This window comes from Protopterus annectens, chromosome 7.part0 (assembly GCF_019279795.1).
Source record: "Protopterus annectens isolate FY-2018-M chromosome 7.part0, PAN1.0, whole genome shotgun sequence".
In the NCBI taxonomy this organism is placed as follows: Eukaryota; Metazoa; Chordata; order Ceratodontiformes; family Protopteridae; genus Protopterus; species Protopterus annectens.
The window spans coordinates 957,293,201-957,313,949 of NC_056739.1; the positions used below are offsets into that span (position 1 = coordinate 957,293,201).

The 20,749-nt window shown below is 35.5% G+C and overlaps 1 protein-coding gene across 1 annotated transcript in view; it reads left to right on the forward strand.

Annotated features, from left to right (window-relative positions):
- Nucleotides 1-20,749, forward strand: part of CFAP20DC (CFAP20 domain containing) — a 2,639,303-nt gene that overhangs the window by 2,610,012 nt on the left and 8,542 nt on the right. The gene's annotated exons all lie outside the window — the stretch shown is intronic.

Genomic DNA, 20,749 nt, shown 5'->3' on the forward strand with positions numbered 1-20,749 from the left:
TTGACCTCAGACCACTCATCTTTTACCCAGATTCCTTTGGTGTAGCACCTACAGTCACTATCAACCAGGGGTTAGTCATGTTCTCTGCAACTGTTGGGGTCCCCTTAGGGGGCAAGGGAGAACTACTTGTCTATCTTGGGAGAGAGAAAATTAAAGATCCCCCTGCTATCTCAGAATGCTGTGCCTATCCCTGGAGAAGAAGTGACTGCCATTAGTAACATGGTTGGCCCCATTTTTCCTGTCAAAAAGAAACAGAAAACCAAGCATGTATCTACTCCTCCAGAAAATTCTTTGGATAGGATTAGTTTACTTGGACTGGCTTAGGGTTTGATTCAGGCTTCTGAAACCTTCTTGTAATGTAGTTTCCAGTAAAAGATGGATGGCTCCTTTCCTGAAAAGATTCAGGATTCTGAATCTGAACAGGAAGATGCAGGGACGGATTCAGGATTTTGTCGTCAGATTTCTGATTCAGACTCAGAGGGGAGCTCTCTTTTAGATTCTTCTTGTGGGGGGGGTCTCTTTATCTGAGAGCATTCTTTCTTAGTCCCACAAAATGTAATATGAGTTGTTACAGAAGGATTATCCAGAATCTACACCCATTTCTCCTGTCACATATGCTTTAGAGGATGTGGTCTTACTACCTGCAATTTTCCTGTTAGCCAGCTGTCCCTAAAAAGGCAAATTGAGTAAGTTAATTCCAATTCTACTCTTTCCAATAAGGATGGGAAAATTCTTGATGGGTATTTGAAAAAACTGTATACTGCAAGTTTGGATTTCAAAATTTTAAATTGTCAGCCTCATGTTAAAGCTTATTCTGACATATTGTGAAAACATGAGGAATGTTTTATCTGCAATTTCTTCTTGTGATGAAAATTCTGCTTTAAATAACATAGTTTCTTCTATTGCACAGGTCACTACTCTTTGTTTGCAGTGTGTACATGACTCTGATACTTCTTCCAGCGCTATGGCCACTGGTACAGTTTAAAGGAGGTTTGCTTGGCTGCATTCTCAGAACCTTCCATATGATTTTAAAAAATAGATTTTAAATTCTCCTTTGGCCCCTCTGCTGCATTGGAGATCAAAAAGTGTGATGAAAGTGGCTAGCTGATCCAGGATATCTAAGACTTTTCTGCCCTCCTTTTCCAAACTGTCCAAGAGATTTTCGATACTTTTCCGTTAACGGGGCAGCAGTTGGAATGTCACCACATGAATTCTGTCAAGCATATGACTAAGTTGCATGACACAAATGTTCTACCAAACAAAATCATTAACATTTAAAGAACCAAACTATAACAATAAATACATAAGTAAAACAGAACATAACATAAGAGATACAGTATCCCGTGACAGGTGTAAAGTATGACAGACTGGATAAAACCTAACAATTTATAGGAGAGTACCATTCTTTGCTGCTTCCAAAATAACCACCATAAATTCTTTCATATGTAATGACTGACTTGAGAAGTTGAGAGGTGATCACTGAAGTAGCTGTTATTATTCCACAAATAAAACATACTCCATATACAATATGTTTAAAGACCATTAACCATGGCAGCGCCATCTTGCTGTAATACGGGAACAACCTCAAAAGTAGGATGGGTGAAGCACACAGAAAAAAGGGGCAAATTTGTCAAGTGTGTTCGACATTGCACAAAACTTTATTTTAAAAGCGATTAAAACAATGTTTGGATTTGAATGATAACCTGATGTATATCTCTTGCAACACTGATTATAATGTATTGATAAATATGTTATATTATAGGTAACTTCATTATACGAAGCAGTAAAGATAACAGAGAAAACGGTGCTTGATACAGATAACAGTCATGATGAATCATGCATTGCGATGTAGCAAGTCACATCGTCCATTTTGGTGTATGGATAATATTGTGGTTTTGGACCTAGTCGCATACCTCTTAACTATACAGATTTTCACAGAATGTCAAGATGTTTGCCTCATATTTTTGCTCTGTTTCTCATCAAATTGGGTATTTTTGGCAAATCATGGAGGGTTGAAGTCAAAATATAAAGACAGATATTTCAGTTTCAGACTTAATAATCTTCCAAAAATTCATGCTAACGCAAAACCTGTTACCAAGTTTCTAAGTTTGTAAGAGGAAAATATGAAGTGAACCTATTTTGTGGCCTTTGTCCCACCATTTCTTATGGCTTTGCTCCAGATTTCTTGCTCTAAGAAGTTGAGAGACCTGCACACATTTTGCCTGCTGCCCCGTTAATGGAAAAGTGCCAGAGTTTCTATCTCCTCATCCAGTTTTGTCAAAACAGAATAAGCAGTCTCAACAGAATTCAGGTAAATAGAAGTTTAAGAAAAAGTGTCAAGGAGGTTCCAAAAAGAAGTCTGAAACCACCTAAGGAGTGATAGAAGCAGTTCCTCCTTCTCAGGTGGGGAAGGGGTTTTATTCAAGGATGTTCATAGTCCCAAAGAAAGAAAATGCTTGGAGACCAGCTCTGGGTCTTTTTTTCCTAGACCTATTTGTGATAGTGCCCAAATTCACAATGTCACTTCACAACCTGTTGCCTCTTCTTCCTCTTTCAAATTTCCTGGTAACTCTTAACTTAAAAGATTATCACATTCCTATTCATCCAGACTTCAGGCTTTTCTTAAGGTTATGTTTGTCTGGATCACATTACCGGTTATTTGCCTTACTTACCCTTTGGACTATCCACTGCTACAGGAGTGTTCATTAAGTGTCTAGCTCCCATTATACCTCACTGCAGGCTAAAGGTTATTCACAATTTTCTGTATTTAGACAACTTACTTATCTCTGTAGAATCTTTGTCAAAATGTCAGGAATCTCACTCTTGGGTGAGAGATTGCATGCACAAGCTGGGATTCCAAGAGAACATTCAAAGGTCTTTCTTTACTCCCTCTCACATTATTGTGTTCATGGGATGTCAACTAGACACCACAGTTCAAACAGCTTTTCTTCCACAGGAAAAAAAAACAGATCTTTATTTAAATATGTTTCTAAGATTTTTCAGTCAGACTTCAGTCACCCTGAGGGAGCACCTCAGGATTTTGGGTCTCATGGCATCTATGATTCTCATGATACCCTTGCCAAGACTCCACATAAGAAAAAGTGGTATCTGAAATCTCTGTATTCCCAGCATCAACACCTTTTACCTTTTCATAGACAGCAGATATGCTTAAATTGAGGTCTCCCCTTCTCCCTTCCTTCTCCAAAGCAGTCATTCACCACAGATGCTTCAGACTTTGCTTGGAGAGCAGTTTCAGGAGATATAAAAGTGCATGGGGTGTGGAACACCAAGGACAGGTGCAAGCATATAAATATCAAGGAGATGCTTGCCCTGATCAAGGCCCTCAATTCTCTAAACCATCTTTGGTCCCTGAGACCTCCAACTGGTTGCAGACAATACCACAGTGATTCCCTTCTGGCCCAGGCAGCCATGGTTCTTCCTTCTTTTGGAAATGGCCAGGGGCAATTACAAACTTTCTTACAGAACGAATCTACTCACACAACAAGGGTGTTTGTTACACCCCATCAACCATCATCTCAATTGACTGAATGGATGATGGGGTCTTAATTCCTTTTAGGCACCTCTTTGATGAGGACATGCAGCAGGTACTAAGAGATAAGAACACCTGCTACTACAAAATCATATATTAGCAAATGAAAAAGGTGTTCTAGCTGGTAAAACAACATAACCAGCACCCATTCAGGGCTGGGTGTTCTCTGATTTTACAATATTTGTGCAAGTTACTATCCTATGGCCTTTCTTATTCCTCTATCAAGGTTCATTTATCGGCCATTTCAGCATGTCTACCAATGTTATTGATTGCTCTGACCTCTGTAAGAAGGTTATCTGAGTTGCAAGCTCTTATAGTGAGTCAACCCTACCTCATTTTCCACAAGGACAGTGTTTCTTTAAGAACTAATCATTTTTATTATAAACAACTTATGAAAAATGAACATATGACAAAATATGCTACAGACCCACAAAAACTTTATTGTATTCTAGCACTTTGGTTAAGGCTTCAAAGGGGTTATAAAACACCTAAAAACACAAACTTGTATACAAAAACTTTTAAACAATTAATTTAAATGTTTTTTTTAATTTGTTAACTAATTAAAATACTTCCAATTAATTCTACATTCAAACATTGAGTTGACAGTGTGGCATACTTTGAAATATATACAGGTCTGTTTAGGACAGTTTATCATCAAGTAAATTATTTCACCAAATTTTACTGATACTTACTCTAGAATTGTAGATTTTAATAATAAAGTATTACTATGAAACTGTTTAAAATGCATAGCTATAGGACTGTCAGTTTTCTGTTTTTTTTTAATATCTCTGATGTGTTCCTGCAATCAACATTTAAATGGTCTCTTACTTTCACCAATAAAAAATAAATTACAAGGACATTTGATGGCATAAATAATGCCCTCAGTCATACATGAAAATCTCCCTTTAGCTTGGAACCATCCATTAATTTTTTCAGAGTGTACTATATATTTACAACTCCAGCAGACACCCACCACAAGGAAAGGTTCCTTCTAAAGAATCACTCAGATATATATTAACTTGAACTTTAAGGGGAATATAACTATAATGTACATGCATTTTATATAGTGCATCCATGTTTATAAGCTATTAAAGGGGTATTAAGTATATTTCCAAACTGTTTCTGTTTATCAAACATTGCCAATAATATCTAACCAAATCAACAAATTTATTAGTAACTATAGTGTTTGTTACTGAATATATATTCTTTCCTTTATTTTTTTTTATTTTAACACCTATATTTCTATTAATTTGTAATTGATCACAATTACCATCTATATGATTCTATCACTACTTCTTTCTTATAACCCTTAACATATTATATAGTAATTGTTTTTTGGGCTTCATTCTGTTCACTGCATATCCTATGAAGACAGAACAATTCTCCGTATGGCAAGGAAGGAATTAAAAGTGGAAGATGCAACTACTGCCATATAAATATTGCCCACCATCAGTAGTTTTCTATGTATAATTGTCTTTATTTTACCAATATCTAACCCATACAATTCTAAATTTAAAAAGGAAACTTTTTTCTACTTGTAAATCATCAGATTTAAAATGTTATTAATATTTGCAATATAGATTTAATCAATTTCATTATCACCCCCTTACTGATAAAAATTAAATCAATATATCTAAAGTAATAGCATTTATTCACAAAATCATGGCCATATAAATATTCATTCTCAAATAATCCTATCACTAAATTGACGTACATGGGACCTAAAACTTTTATTAAAAGTAAATAAATATTGGAAAGACAAAAAATATAATAACTCAATAATGTAATTTGTAACAGAACTATCACATAAAAAATTAGCTTCTACACTATACACCAGCATCAAATATGCTCATGGACTTTTAACATCGTGTCACTCAGTATATATCTTTAGTCCATTTAAGCTCTGAAATGTTATTCAAAAAATCATTGGTGTCTTTAATATATGGTAATTTAATTACATAAAAAAGGTCTGGGGTTTCATATATTGGGCATTCTAATTTGAGTGTGTTCTTTTATACTGTGGCAATACCACCATGCTTGTGTGTTCTTTCTTGTCTGAGCATATTGAAGTCCTGGGTTAATTTTTTGATGTCGTTTATGGGTGGTTTGAGCATGTTTCTGTTAAAATAACAATATCAGGCTGGTACAGACTAAGCACTGCTTGAAATTCATGAACTTTATTTAGTATGCTTTTTTAGGTTTATGTCTAGGATTATTAGGTCTGAACTGCAATGTGTCATATAAAAAGAGGCCAATGTTATATAAAATGTATCCACAAGCTGAAACAGGACAACCAAGTAGATCTAACAAATTGTATATATTTTAGGTAAGCAGTAAAAGGTAGCAATTTTACAGTCCTAAGTATTAACTTTATCAATGTCTTCCTTATTAAAATATCCTGACCTATAACTTTTCTATTAATTGCTTCTTTATATTAACATTTTCATAAGTAGTTTCATCTTCCAAATGTAAATACATAAGCGCACATTGTTGATAAGGTAATACGACTATACAGTACCCTTATTAGCAGGTTTAAAAAACATTTTTATTATTACTTAGTTCTTTTAAAGCAGACCATTTAGCTTTAGTTAAATTATTGTAAAATAAGTTTATCAGAGATAAAAATTACTAAAGGCATTTTCAGCTGCAAAATTTAACATAGCTGAAAAACTGTTTAACATGCTCATTGACAAAAGTATAAAATGACTTCTATACTTAACTCTCAATGTATCTAAACAATAAGCACTCACTTCATTCTAAACAGAAGTACATAAACATCTGTCATCCATATTAACACTACTATTATAATCATTATTAAAAACTTAATTTTCTACCATTTCTGTATTCTGATTAACTTGTGAAAATGGCATAGTAAATGTAATTTAGAAACTGAAAATTTTCACTTTTAAGCAAATATATGTGTGGCAAAACAGAATAAATTTTAGTCCCAAATTCAAAACAGCTAAATGATCATTAATAAGCACATATCCTGATTAACTACCATGGGACATGTACAGGAAGCAAATACATCAGTAGAGAGGTTCAAAAAGGTCAGTATTTAGTTTATCTTCACTTCTATTGCCATCTACCTGTTTTGTAGTTGCAATACTGCTGTCCCACTGTAAAAATGCCATTACTGTTTCTCCCTCATTTCTTGTTCATATTATTGAATTGTTTTCCTTTTGCAGCTGGATTCTGAAACTGCCATTCCAATTCTAGCAGCTCTTGAGCTTCTGGAAGTGGGAGAAAGTGATCATCACTCTCCCATTCAGTAGTGTAACTCGCCTTCAGAAGAGAAAGGAAACCACTTGTGACTTATAGCCTACTTTCTGGCTAAGTTCTTCTTTAACACTAGAAATACTAAAGCAAGTTAAACTGGCATTTTTTGTTACTACTTATAACAAATACTACTCACTATTAATCCAGATGTTTGTTGAAATATGACAATCTGTGATGAAACTCATTGTAAATACCTATTTTTCCTCCGACATATTTTTTTAGTTACTGTATTAATGCATAATTACGTTTTCAATGTGTGACAAATGTGTTTTTTTTTTTAATGTGTACTTCAAATGTGTTCCTACTTTGTATTATGTAATCAACTTTCTGTAGCGTTTCTCCCTGGGACTCCATTGAAAACGGGCCTTTTGTGGCCCAATGGACTATCCTGGCAAACAAACTGCAAATAAAATAAATAATAAATAAATAAATAAGTTAGTCATTTTCCTGATTGGATTTCATGTAAATTTTCCATAGAACCACTTTAGCATTATTATAATCTCATAAGTCATGCTGCAATTTTATGTCTAAATTGGTACTTTAAGTCAAACTATCCCTCACCCCATTTTCTTTACTGAACCTAAAAGTTAAGGGGAAGGGATACACCATACCTGGATGGATGGATGGATGGATGGATGTCCACACATAACTCAGGTACTATATTGACAGAACTGTCTTTCAGGTCATTAGATCAGTTGTTCATTTCTTGTGAAGGTAAGAAGGGACAACCAATGTGGAAGCATATTATTTCCAAATGATTAGAAATCAAACAAAATTAGGTCAATGACCCCAAACAACAAAAGTGAAAAAAAAAATACAGAAACCGTAACCAGTCACAATAAGTTTATTGCTCAGACAAGAATAACTAAGCGCTTTCGCCAAGGTAAAAACCATAGGCTTCCTCAGAGTTGTTCCTTCAAATAATCTCTACACTTTAAATACTGTTACAAGAAACCCATCAACCAATAACAAATTGGTATCAACAGTCATCAACATTTAAACGCACACTAACCCATTTTTTTGAAACTTAAAACTTAAAAACAATTGCTATACAATATTTTAAAAAAAACAATGTATCAAAAAGTCTTTCATAAGGTACTTTTAAATGTCCATTCAATTGGTTAACTTGATAACCCACTCCCTTGTTTTGGTATATTTTCAAATTTTATATATATACATTATGTACAGTATCCAATAAAATATTGTAATTTTATGTATAATATACACCCCCCACATTTTTATTAAAAATTAATCTTTTAAGACACATTGTTATATTTAATTTTCAAAAATGGCTTTATAGAAATAAAATTGTTTAAGCCTGGAGGGATTGTAGCATTAGTCCGCAATTGCCACACAGACTCACAAGATTCCAACACTGATTCCCAGTCATCCCCATGCAAATTTTCCACCACTCTATCAATGATAAAAAATATATTAATTTATTAAAATTTTAAATTTGGAAAGGGTTGGATTCTAAATGTATTCTAGAAGCTGCTACTTGGTTTTCTGTCACTTTTGTGGAGCACTATAAGCTGGATTCTTTCTCTATGTCTAGATCATGCTTTGCTAGGACTATTCTCCAGGAGCTCTTCGACCTTTCTCCTTCCACCTCCCAAATATAGTTAGCTATGGTTGTTGTGTCTTTCGGCTTTTCCCAGTTAGGGGTCACCACAGCAGAACTCCGGTCTGCTAATGATTGGCAGTAGATTTTTACGTGCCGAGTTGCTGGCCCTGACGCACAACCTTCAACGAAGGAACGCCCATTCACACATGTCTCCACACAGAAGACACTCTAGCTGAGAATCAAACAGGACAACGTCTTTCTGTGAGGTGACAATGCTACCGCAGCACCACCACCGCAGTAAATATAGTTAGCTATGGTAATCTACATATATAGCTAAGGCTACTGCAGCAATGATCAATATGAAGAATGTAATGCAGTTGTGTAAGCTGAACAGTAAATGTTCAAATGATCATGGATGCAGTAGCCGCTCCCTCCATCCCACTTGTTTTTTGGTGTGTTTTTTATTCCAGGGTGTGGACATTTATGTTTTGTTTTTCTTAGCCTTATCCTTTCAGGCCTTCCTCACTCTCCTGTCAGGAAAGCTTTGAAGGGCTTTGCACCCAAACTTGCCTTTAGTCAGCTTCGCTCGAGCTGCTTCACAGTTTGGGCACGTGGAAGGTACCCTAAAGCTTTAGGAGCTGGTCAGCTGTTATATCCTTGACAGGATATAAACCATATACCTAAGGCTACTGCAGTATTGATCATTCGAGCATGTACTGTTATGGTAAGTTCAGCTTACATAACTATACTTTTTCTAACTGGTGGCAATGTCAGCCTCATCACTAGTTAAGTGTCTGGTGCTAATATCCATGAATACTGAGACCTTTTCCAGTGCTATGAAAATTGGTGTTCACAAATGTGTTATTTTCTACTATATCAGTAGTAAATGCATGTTTGTCATGATACATTTTTATCTAGCCTGTCTTTCACTAACATCAGGAACAAGATTGTCACCATGGAAGCATCAAATAGGGAGAACTATAAAGCAATCAAGGCAAGTGTCACTACAAGAAAATATAACAAGGAAACACATCAAATGCAATAAGAGCAAACAAAACAAAATATGTCAGGTTTTATCTTATACCATATCCAATAGTAAACTAAAAATCTTAACTCAAGCTGAAAAACATAGAAGGTATGCAGTAAAGTACAAATGAAAAGTAAATAGCAAGTAACTGAAGGCCCAAAAAGAAAATGACATTTTTATAAAGACTGTGGAACAAAAGTGCTGAATGGATAGAAGAGTTAGAAGCAAAAAGAAATGTTAGATAAAGTGAAATGGACTTAAGTAAATTGAGACAAACTTAAGAAAAGTCCTAACCGGAAAACTCCAGGTCCAGATGCAGTGCCCATTTTTAAAGCTGATTTATTCCAAAATGCAATTCACAAATTTCCAAGAATTTGCTGTACAGTCCTTATACATGGATCACTCATTTACTACCATTTTGGGTGGACCTATTTATACATCAAGTATAAGTTAGTTAAAGATGAATCAAAGTATTTCCTTTAGCTAATACATTAGGTCAAAACACACACCAAGGTTAGCAATATTTAAACCATGTCATTTTCTAGACACAATAATGACTGTTTCCTCATAACCATAGCAACTATCTATAGATTTCTAGTTCACAGTTATTCATTGTCATATTCCCTGCTGCCATTTGCTTCCTGGTCTTTACATATTCACTTACATATCCTTGCATTTTTGTTTCTTAATGTATACAAAACACAAGCTGTTTTCCACTGCAGGTATCTATTTTTTATTATGTAAATTACTTATTTTCTTCATCTGTAATTTAAGCTCTAATCCTTTATACTATTAATTAGTTCTACAATCTGTCAACTTAGGTATTTCTTGGGTTTTCTGCTTCTGTTATAGTTTTTAGCTAACAATATTAATTTTACTAACAGTTTTATATACATTGCCTCTTGCAGATCACTCAGCATAAATTATACTTTTCAAACAATTGACATTCATAGTCCAAGAGCTTCTCTATTATAATTTGTAATTCTAACCAACAGAGGGCAGTTCCAAAATATAAGTTTCCAGTCCACTTCTTGCTTCAAAAGGCATCTCCAACATCCTTGACCTACTCATGTAAACAATCCATGTACCCTATATTGTCACCAGCATCCCACTCCCTCTGCCTTCCACAAGGGGTCAGGGTGTCACATCAACAATGATCAGTGCAACCAAATCACCTACAGGCACTGCCACACCACCAAGTGGCTAGCCCTGACTTGGAATATGAAAGTTTTTGTGTTAATACCTCCAAGCAAACATTCTAAATGCACTCAATTTGTTAATCCATTTTGATGCACTGTAAATCTCCGGCAATTGCTCCTCAGTTATTAATTAAGTTTTGCTATTTCTGTACTTGCTTTTTTTACTTTTTTTGTAATGATTACTGTGCATTGCCTTATATAGTCTGTTTTTTATTTTCTAATTCTTGGGTGCTAAACCCAGGCTTTTGTAAATCTAAGTTCCCTTTCATGTTCTTTAAGGATGGAAAGGTACCATATGTTTCATGGCGTCTTTTGGACAAGTTAAGTAAACCAACAAATTCCACCTACAACCCATTTGGTGTTAGACTGGCCTTACCCATCCCATGGTCTATAATTATATATTACCCCTAGTGAGAATAACTGGGTTCATACTATGGATAAATTGAGGGGATCCATGTGTGGTATTAAGTAGTGAGAAGATTGTCCATTTGTAACACAGGAGGCAGTCCTGAGGTCAATTTTCTATTCCTGATCTATAGATCCAAGTTGATCTCAAATATGGACAAGGATGAGCTTTGTTTTCTGTGGATGCACAGTCCACACCAGAGATATCCTGTAAGAGATATACTTGACTTTCCAAACCCCTATTTTGATATTGTGGACAAGACAGAGTATTTCTTATTCCATTTGACAGAGCTTTGAGTTTGTCCATGTAGGACACATTGTTTAGGACTTGTATCATTTTAGTAAGGTATCTCTGTGGGTGTTCCAGTTGTTGCATGTGTTTGGACAACTATATGCCAAAGCAGGGTCAATATACTCAATGCCTAGCCTAATGAGTGCTGAGTAAAGGGGGACAATGACATCTCTAGCTCTAGATACAATCCCTTTATTTATAAGTTATGCAGTGCAGAAGGACTTTCTTACAATAGTGGACAGCTATTGGTCAAAGTTAGGTCACCGTCCACATAAGTTCCCATATCCCGAACAACTGAGTCAACATCTAGGAGTGTATTGCTAATGTAGTATTTCCCTGGGGCAGACAACTTCCTAAAGGATACAATAATGCATTTTTCCCATTTAGCTTCAGTAAATGATTGTTGCATCAATTATGTGTTTGCGATAAACCTTCCTGTAGGATTGCTAAGTCATTCGGGCATTCTATGTTTGCTCTTAGCTTGCTGTCATCTGCAACTTAGTCAGCCGAGCCCTTTGGTATTAGCTTTTACTTCAGCAAAATAAGTTAATTCTTTTGAACTAAAGATTTGTTTCATTTTTATGTAAATTTTATTCAAGTATAATTTAGTACTTTCTACCTTTTACCACTTGAGACCACACAATTCATTTCTGAACAATCTTTGAAGCACAATGTGCTAGCATCAGGAATTTCCACTTAGGATTGTATTATCATTTTGAACATAATATACAAGCCTTGTTTGTGCAGCATGTGATATGCTTGCAAATGTAGTAATGCTAGCCCTTCTTGGCCGGTTGATATCACTTTGTACCAACTTACTCTTCCATACAGATTGTTTGAGCTCTTCCTGGTTCATTTCCCAACAACTCTTCTCTGTATCGTAAAGGCTTGTCCTGGGTACAATATTATGGGAAACTATAAAAAATCTCTATTCTGATTTTTTTTAGTCCAGATCAAAATCATGGTTCTCCATTTCTTATAATTTTAAATAGCTTTTCTCTTATCTTCAACTAGGTTTTCTTCAGGGAATCCCCAGATACGTTGTCCTGTTTTTACAAGGGTGAATGTCTAGGGTAGTATCCTTAGTTTATATACATCTTTAAAGTTGTTAGCTGTTTTTTCTTCATTGCTGATTGCTTTTATTTGGAGAAAATATGTCTATAGGAGCAGGCATCATTTTTACAGTTCTGAACACATTTCAGTGAAAAAAATAATGTTTGAAACTGTGAGAAATGAATAAGTAGTAGCCTGCCCAGCATTCTTAGTACTTTAATGCATTTAAAAGAGTAGTGCACAATTTGGTTTATTTAAAGGTAGCCACTGTACTTTTTCATGTTTACAGAAGGCATTCGAGTTGTTTTATTTACATATATACATATACATTTTATATACACACACACACACACACACACACACACACACACACACACACACACACACACCTGGTAGGGAACAGAGATATCTAAAAACAAATAATCACTGTAAGTTGAAATGTATTCTGTAATAGTCACTTTAAGATGGGTAGTTTTAATTTTGTATTAGGTAGTGTCTGTGGGAACAGCTGTCAGTTTAGGCCAACTGCTCCTATCTGGAGGGATAAACTTCATTTGTTGAAAATATGAATATTTTGCATCTTTGTTCTATTTTAAAAGGGGACTGGAGGTTCTAAAGTATGTAGTTTTTTGTTTGCATTGAAACAAAAGGTCTTGAAAAAATGATGCATTGGCTCAAATGGAAATAAATAACTGCTTAAAAGATCAGCCCGCCAAACATAAGTGTGTTCATGCAAACTAAATGGTGTGTAATACCTTGCTATCATAATGGCAACTTTGTCCATATCATCATGGAATGCACATGGCCTTACAGGACAGACAAAAATAAAGGGTATCAAATTATATTAAAAATATAGAGTACAAATAAAAATGTAGCAGGAAACACATTTAGATAGAAATGAGCATGTGAATTTGACAAATAAATGATTTCCAGATGGGCATTCAGCAGTACATCAGGGACAAGGGAAGTGGAGTAATAATGCTGATTAGTAATGGGGCTCCAATAGTGATAGAGGGAAAAAAGACAATAGCAGATTTGGGGTAGTGAGGGGCTAGTGGCAATAGAGGATTATGCTGGCATGTATTTATTTCCACCAAAAATTGCTATTATGGAGCTTACAAATTTTGGGAGAAAATCAGCTTTCAGTGGGGGAGTACTATGCATGGGGACTGGAACTTGAATTGCCATAGTGAAGATGTATTAGGGGGCTTTGAAGGAAATAACAAGAGAGGGTAGATTTCTAAAGAAATGTATGAGAATATTCAGTATTTAAAATGTGAATTAGTAGAAATCAGGCAGAACTTGCTTAGTATTTCTCAAGATAAAATAACTGGAACAGACTAGATAGAATTTATAGTTTACTTGAGCATGTTATTTTTTTAATTAAAAGCTTTGACAAATCCAATAAATATTTCAGATCATGCACCAGTAAAATCTAAGATCCAGTGTATGAAGTAAAATGAGTTACTGGTTCTTAGCTGTTTACCAAAAAGTGAGGATTTTAAAGAATGGGTAGCAGAAGTTATTCAAGAGTTAATATGGAAGATAAAAATTCCTTCAAAATGGATAGCTAATGAGTGTGATAAAATGAAAATGGAGTTTAGCAATGGAGTAGAAATAAAAGACAGAGAAATGGGAAAGTAATAATAGGAATTGAGAGGGTCTAACAAAGGTTAAAGCATTGTAGGATAACTGGAATCTGACAGAAGAGGAAGGGCAAAAACAAGGGAGTATTTTGATAATGTGAATGAGTTTAGAAAGTTTGCTGCTAAGCAACTACTTTTTAATAACAGAGCACAAAAATGTTTATCACAACTTAGCAATAGAAAGTAGAAAGGATCGTCGACAAACTTAGGCAAGCTATAAGAAAGTAACCAGAGGTAAGAGCTATTTCAGAAATGTTATGAGAATCTGTATAAAGCAGAGGTCTGTGGAAACCAATAAAAGGCACAGATGGAAATTTTTACGCAAGACTTAATTATGTCAAGGTTAGAAGAAGATGAGAATAAACAATTAATAACTAAGATTGTAAAAGATTATGTAAAAACAGTAATGTATAATTGATCAGCAATAAGGTCTCAATGAACAGACATTATTCCTGTAGAAGTTTGGAAATTAAGCAGGAGTAAAGTGATAACGATATGGAAGGTCTTGTTTAACAGAATTTTAAAAGCAGGGAAGCACCAGCATCTTGGGGAAAAGCTACGGTGGCTGTATTACCCAAAGACAGTAAAGACCCTTCACACCCATTTCAATTTTAATCCATAATTAAAAAGTGCTTGTGTCTGTACTAGCAAAGGGAATGGCAAAGCTGTTAGCAGAATGCAAGAAAATATTATTTTTGGATGGTCAATGGGATTTTATGAGTAGGGCAATGGAAGCATTTGCATTCCCTGATAGAACAAGATTAATTAAGAAGCTATACGGAGGGTCAGAGGCAAGAATTAGGGTGGGAGGGTTCCTCTCCAGCAAGTTACGTTTGAACTGAGAAACATCCAGGGATGTCCTCTTTTCCCTTTGTTATTTGCTTTTTATTTAGAGCCATTGACCAAGATAATGTGTGAATCACAAATTCACTAACTGGTGTGCTAATCAAGAAAGGCTAGCTTTATTTGCAGATACTATTTTATGCTTGATAAATCCAGAAAAAGGCATTTCAGAGTTGAGGATTTTTTTGAAACAATTTCATATCTTTTCAAGCATAAAAACTTCAAGGGATAAAACAAAGGCTATAGTGGTAAGCTATGTACCTACACATTAATTAGTTCAGCAATACCCATATTTATGGGGACATAAGATGAAGTATTTAGATGTATGGATTAAAAAGGTTTGTTATGGCAGCTAAGGATATGTGTAGAGACTAAATAAAGGATAATACAAAATTGCAGTGAAATTGTTTTAGTTCCTTTAGTTTTACATACAGCTCAGGTGTATTTTTATCAACCAGAGGAGAAATTTTGATAGATAATTAATAAAAAGTCGAAGGAATCTGGAAAAGGAATAGGGCAGGATTTAAGTAGGTTATGATCCTCCCCATAGAATGTGGTTTAGGGTTATCTGACTTGAATGGACACTTCAGAACTATGCAGTTGAGGCTCATATGCATAGTACAGGCAGAAAGTTATAAATAAAACTGGAAAGGATTGATGAAACAGTGTGGGAAAGCTGAGAAATGACAAAGTAGGATTTTAGATGCAGATCTTTTAGGAGAACAACCATTCAGATAATATTCAGAAAGTTGCAAAAAACATGATAAGAACTAATATAGGAATGAAGAAATTACATTGACATTAGAGATGGCAGCAATTAGGGGTATAGAAAACAGGCAAGAGGAGCCTTTAATATCCTAGAGAAAATTGGGAAAGGCAACAAGGTACTGGAAGCAAATAACTAGAGAAGGAAATGTAAGAGAGAGGGATCAGGCCAAGTGGATGTTTGGACTGTAGGTTAGAGAATGCCTTCCCCACCAGTGACTGATATCAGAGTACAGGCAAAGAAAAATGGATATGGGATTACTCAGTGAAAGATCAGCTCTGGCAGAGTTTAGTCTAGTCTAGAATAGAATAGAAGCTGTTATTAAAGGGAAAATTAGTATGGCATATAAAAATACTGCATGATAAATAGGAGAATCAATCAGGAGGTTAAAAGAGAGACTGAAAATGCAGTTTACCAAGGGACAATGGTAAGACATCTGTATGGCTCCCAAGTATGAAAAGTCCAGAAGGTTTAAGATTTTTTGCTTGGATGCATTTGCATATGTATTTTATACTCCAATCAAACTTCAGATAATCTTTTGTCAGACAGCTAGCAAATGCTAGAAGTGTAACGAGAAAGAAATAGGTAACTGGGAACATTTTGGGGAGTGTGATCAGTTGGCAGGTTTAAAAATTCCCTACAGAGGACTCTGCAAAAAAATTTGGGGGATCAAGTGGCTGTAACAAAGTAGATGATTTTTTGAGCTGGGATACAATATTTCAATTACCTAGAGATAGTAAAGCCTTATATGTTGTTGTTCTTATGTTCAGTCAAAGCCTGGGAACTGAAAGCCTGGCAAATAGAACAGTCTTGGGAAAGATGAGCTGGGCCTAAACAATAGACACAGGAAGAATGCCCATCAGAATTGGGCAACTTCCGACTCAGCTGTCTGACTAGTGGCTGCCAACAAAAAGCAATTACTAGAAAACAGAAATCAAAATCTAAACCAATTGCAGCTGTAGTACTGAATGTTGTAAAGGAGATAAATAAACTACAGGTTGGCTTTTTAGAAAATGGGATGACCAAATTACATAGAAATAAATGGAAGTTGTAGGAACAAAACATGCAGAATAATGTTCAGGAGGAGGAGTGCGGTTTAAAGGAACCCAACAAATGAGGTATGTAATATGGGAATGAATAATTGTAAGAAAACATGCATGTAAAATACCCCTAGCCACTAGGAGCTGATCAGTCAACCTCACGATGTTGACTTCGGTAAGACTCCGAGAGGATCTGACAGATAAACCTGAAGAAGATTCTGCTCTTTCAAGGAAAGGGCTAGAGAGTTGTCCCACAAAGGGATCAGTAGAGGGAGTATACTTTGTCCTGGGTGTGTAATTTATGCTGAATTTTGGCACTGATAGAGGTTCCAGAGTCTGTGGAAGCTTAGATGGAGATGATGGTATCGACTGGGATGCCTAAGAGGTTAGCACCAAAGCTGGCACTGAGATTTGTGATGCTGGAGAAGATGGTGCCGAGGATGTTGTCTGTTCTTAAAGCTTGCAAACCTTAGCCTTTGGCTCCATGGAAGCGGTAGGAGTGGAAGACTTATGCTTTTTAGCCACCGGCACTGAAGGAGACATTGGTACTGAGTGGCTTTTTTTGGTTTCAGAGTCATATTTTCATGGGGATCAGTCTGTCTTGGATAAGGCCTCCTCAGAAGTTGACTTAATCAGCCCTTTTAGGATTGATTTATTCTTATGTTCAGTCAAAGCCCGGTAACTGAAAGCCTGGCAAATAGAACAGTCTTGGGAAAGATGAGCCGGGCCTAAACAATAGACACAGGAAGAATGCCCATCAGAATTGGGCAACTTCCAACTGCATTCCTGGCACTGCTTAAAATCAGTAGTGCCTTTTGGTTTCTCAGCCATGTTGACAGGTCACCTAACAAAAAAAAGAGCTGCCAACAAGTGTATTCACCCCCCCCCACACACACACACACACACACACACACACACATACACACACATACACAAACACACTTAGAAAGACGAAAACTATCAACAGTGGTAGGCTAAGTTAACTAAATATGCAATGAAATTTCACTTAGCTGTGGGAGAAAATGGCTGACGCATCTTGCAACAAGAGCACAAACTAGATCTGAGGTAATATGGAGAGGGTTATTTTGGGTAAAATCTTAGCTCGTGAGATTTTTGGCTGGCGCAAGCTATGTAACGGCCGAGCCGGTTCCAAGGGTCAGAACCTTAACCCAAAGGTAAAGGATAAATGAAATTGACAACACATACAGAATGTTATGGTGAGTACATAACTTCTTTTTATTACAAAGTAGTAAAGGTGAGAAGGGGCACCCTTGCCTTATAACTTGCAGCCTTAAACTAGTGTTAAGCATACTCCCACTTTTATTGTCATTGATTCCTTTCTTGAATCAAAAATATAAATTCATCTAGAATCCCTACCTTATTCATTAGCTTCTATAGACAGTCCCAATGTACACAGTCAAATGTCTTTTCAACAACAGAAAAATATTCATTCTCTCAACCTCCTGATGTATCATTCTTTAATTATACTGCCTGAGGTCTCTTTACACTTGTCTAGGTTTTTTTAAATCTTTGCTAGCCTGTTTGCAAGTATTGCTACAAATACGTTGTAAACATGTTTTAATATAGAGATAGGGCCATAAGAAGTTGAGCTGATAGGATCTTTCACCTCTTTTGGTATAACCATTATCACTGCCTTCTACCAAGATTTTGGAATGTTCATATATTTTAATATTTTGTTGAGTAACTTGTAGCATAATTGTATCATTTTACCCTTACCTTTTTCCAGACTTCTATGGATAAGTCATCTATACTTTGGGATTTTCCAGCTGCCAGGATTTTTAGATGCTCTTTAATTTCTTCTATCATTACTGGGGTTATTAACTGCAGACCTCTCAACTGTCATTATTTTGTAAGGACCCTCCTGATATTTCTCAGAGTTTTCTTCCATTCCTCAAGAAATTGGAAATCATTGAGAATCTCTAAGATAACAGTGCCAAGATTAAAAATGTGTCCCTAATTTGAGGCCTTTTCCTTAGTTATTTTTTACTTTGTTCCAAATTCTGTTGGTAAAAATTGAGAACTCCAATTAACTGCTTTCTCTCAAACTCATTCATCTTTGACACTTCTAGCCCATTCATGAAACTTTCTAGTTTCCTCGCCCAATTCCCATCACTTCTCTGCCAGCTATATAGATCTTTTTTATATTCTGTAATATATTAGCTATCATTTCAGGTGCCTTGTATACTCTCCCTGTTTTACTATAAAACTCCACCATTTGCTGTCTAAATTTTCAGCTGGTTGTTTCTGTATTTTGGAGACACTCTCAAAAAATTGTCCAATGGCTGCCTGCTTTTGCTCAAATGGGTTTATCAAATATTCATCTATGGTGCCCATCAATTTTATTAGTTCTTGGTTTTCAGCCTCATATAAATTATTGTCCCTGTCAGTTTTATCTTCATCAGGCCCATAAGACTTTAGATTTATAGTGTCATTCCATTTTTTCCTTTTCTATTACCCTTCTTTTAAATTTAGGATTTTATTTTATCCCAGCTTCCATCCAGTTCTGTCAGTTTTTGTTCTGGTCTAACATTTAATCCAGATGTACTATTATGTTTTGTTTATATCCATTGTATTTCATCCGATGTAATGGAAAGTGCCAGTGCCCAAGATTACTGTTAACAAGGGAATAATTTTTGCACACACTGGCGCATAATCTTAGTGTTCTTGGATTATTGTTTTCTTCTTTTTTAACACAATATTTGTTATGTGATATTCAATCCAGCCTTGACTAAATAGCATATTTTGCTGAATAACACATTTGGGATGCATGACTAGGCTTAATATCCTTGTTGTTAGTCTAGCATATACCCATGAACCTCCCCTGGTCATCTTTTACTACTTCTATTGCTATGGGAGCCTTTTTTTTCAATACTACTGCCCTCTTTTCCTGCCACCTATGAATTTTGCATTATATTGCCCCCCCCCCCCCCCCTTTATTAATTTCTTGTGTTCTTGCTTCTTCCGGTGCATTTCTTGTAGCATAAAAATGTGTGGATTCAACTGTCTTTTGTACATTTTTATTCATTGTTTTACATCTGTGAGGCCATATACATTCTATTTCAACAGTTTAACATTCTCTGTTATGTTGTACCTTGCTATTCACTCACAGAGCCACTCTTAGTTCTTGTTCATTTACTATGCATCCTTTTTTTAGAGAAAGGTACAAGTTAACACCTTTTGTATCTCTTTAGCATGTTATTTTTGATTTTTCTTCTGCAGTTTCTGATAATATGTTAAATGGATCTACTGATGTTAATCTAAACTTCGATAGATTGGCAGTAAATATTGACCATAAGAGATTAAAAAAATGATGCCCTAACACACATGCTCAAAGTCGGTCTCATTTTTTTTCTTATAATTACTTTATAACCCATTGCCCTCATGAAAAAAAAAGAAAATGTTTAAAAACAGCTCCCTTTGCCCTTTTGTAATACTGGTGTGGAAAAGCAGTAACGCAACAATCCAGTTATCTTTTATAAATTATTTATTGCACTTAACACCATCTTTTTCCTCTAATCAGCTTTGCTTAGCTCAGTCTTTTATCCTTGTTTTCATAAACTACTTCTTAAGCATTCACAGCTGTGTACTTTCCTACCACTTAGACAGGTTGTCTGCCTTTAATTACTTGGTAGTAGAAGGTACCCAGAAATAGCTGCATAGGTCACTAGAAGGGAGTCCTTTTTTTAAACCAGTCATATGGTAGCTTTCTCTTACCATTCCTGCCTGCCTAAAAATATGGCTATCTTTTCTCCTCTAGTTGTAAGTGTACAGTAGGGTTACCCTTAGGGATAGAATGTTGACATTTTCTATTCAGTTAATGTATAACAGCTTAGGGTAAATGAAATACCCTTTTCAACTTATCATGCAAATTTTTAACTTGGTATTTCATCAAAACATGCATTAATGTTTAAAACATTCAATATTATAGAAAATGCTAGATTCTCAGTGATCATACATCTCAACTGTCCAAATTTTTGCCTCATTTTCTGACAAATCACTGAGAATTGAAGTCAAGTAATAACAGATGCTTGAGTTTCAGACTTCATGTCCTTCAGAAAAATGCA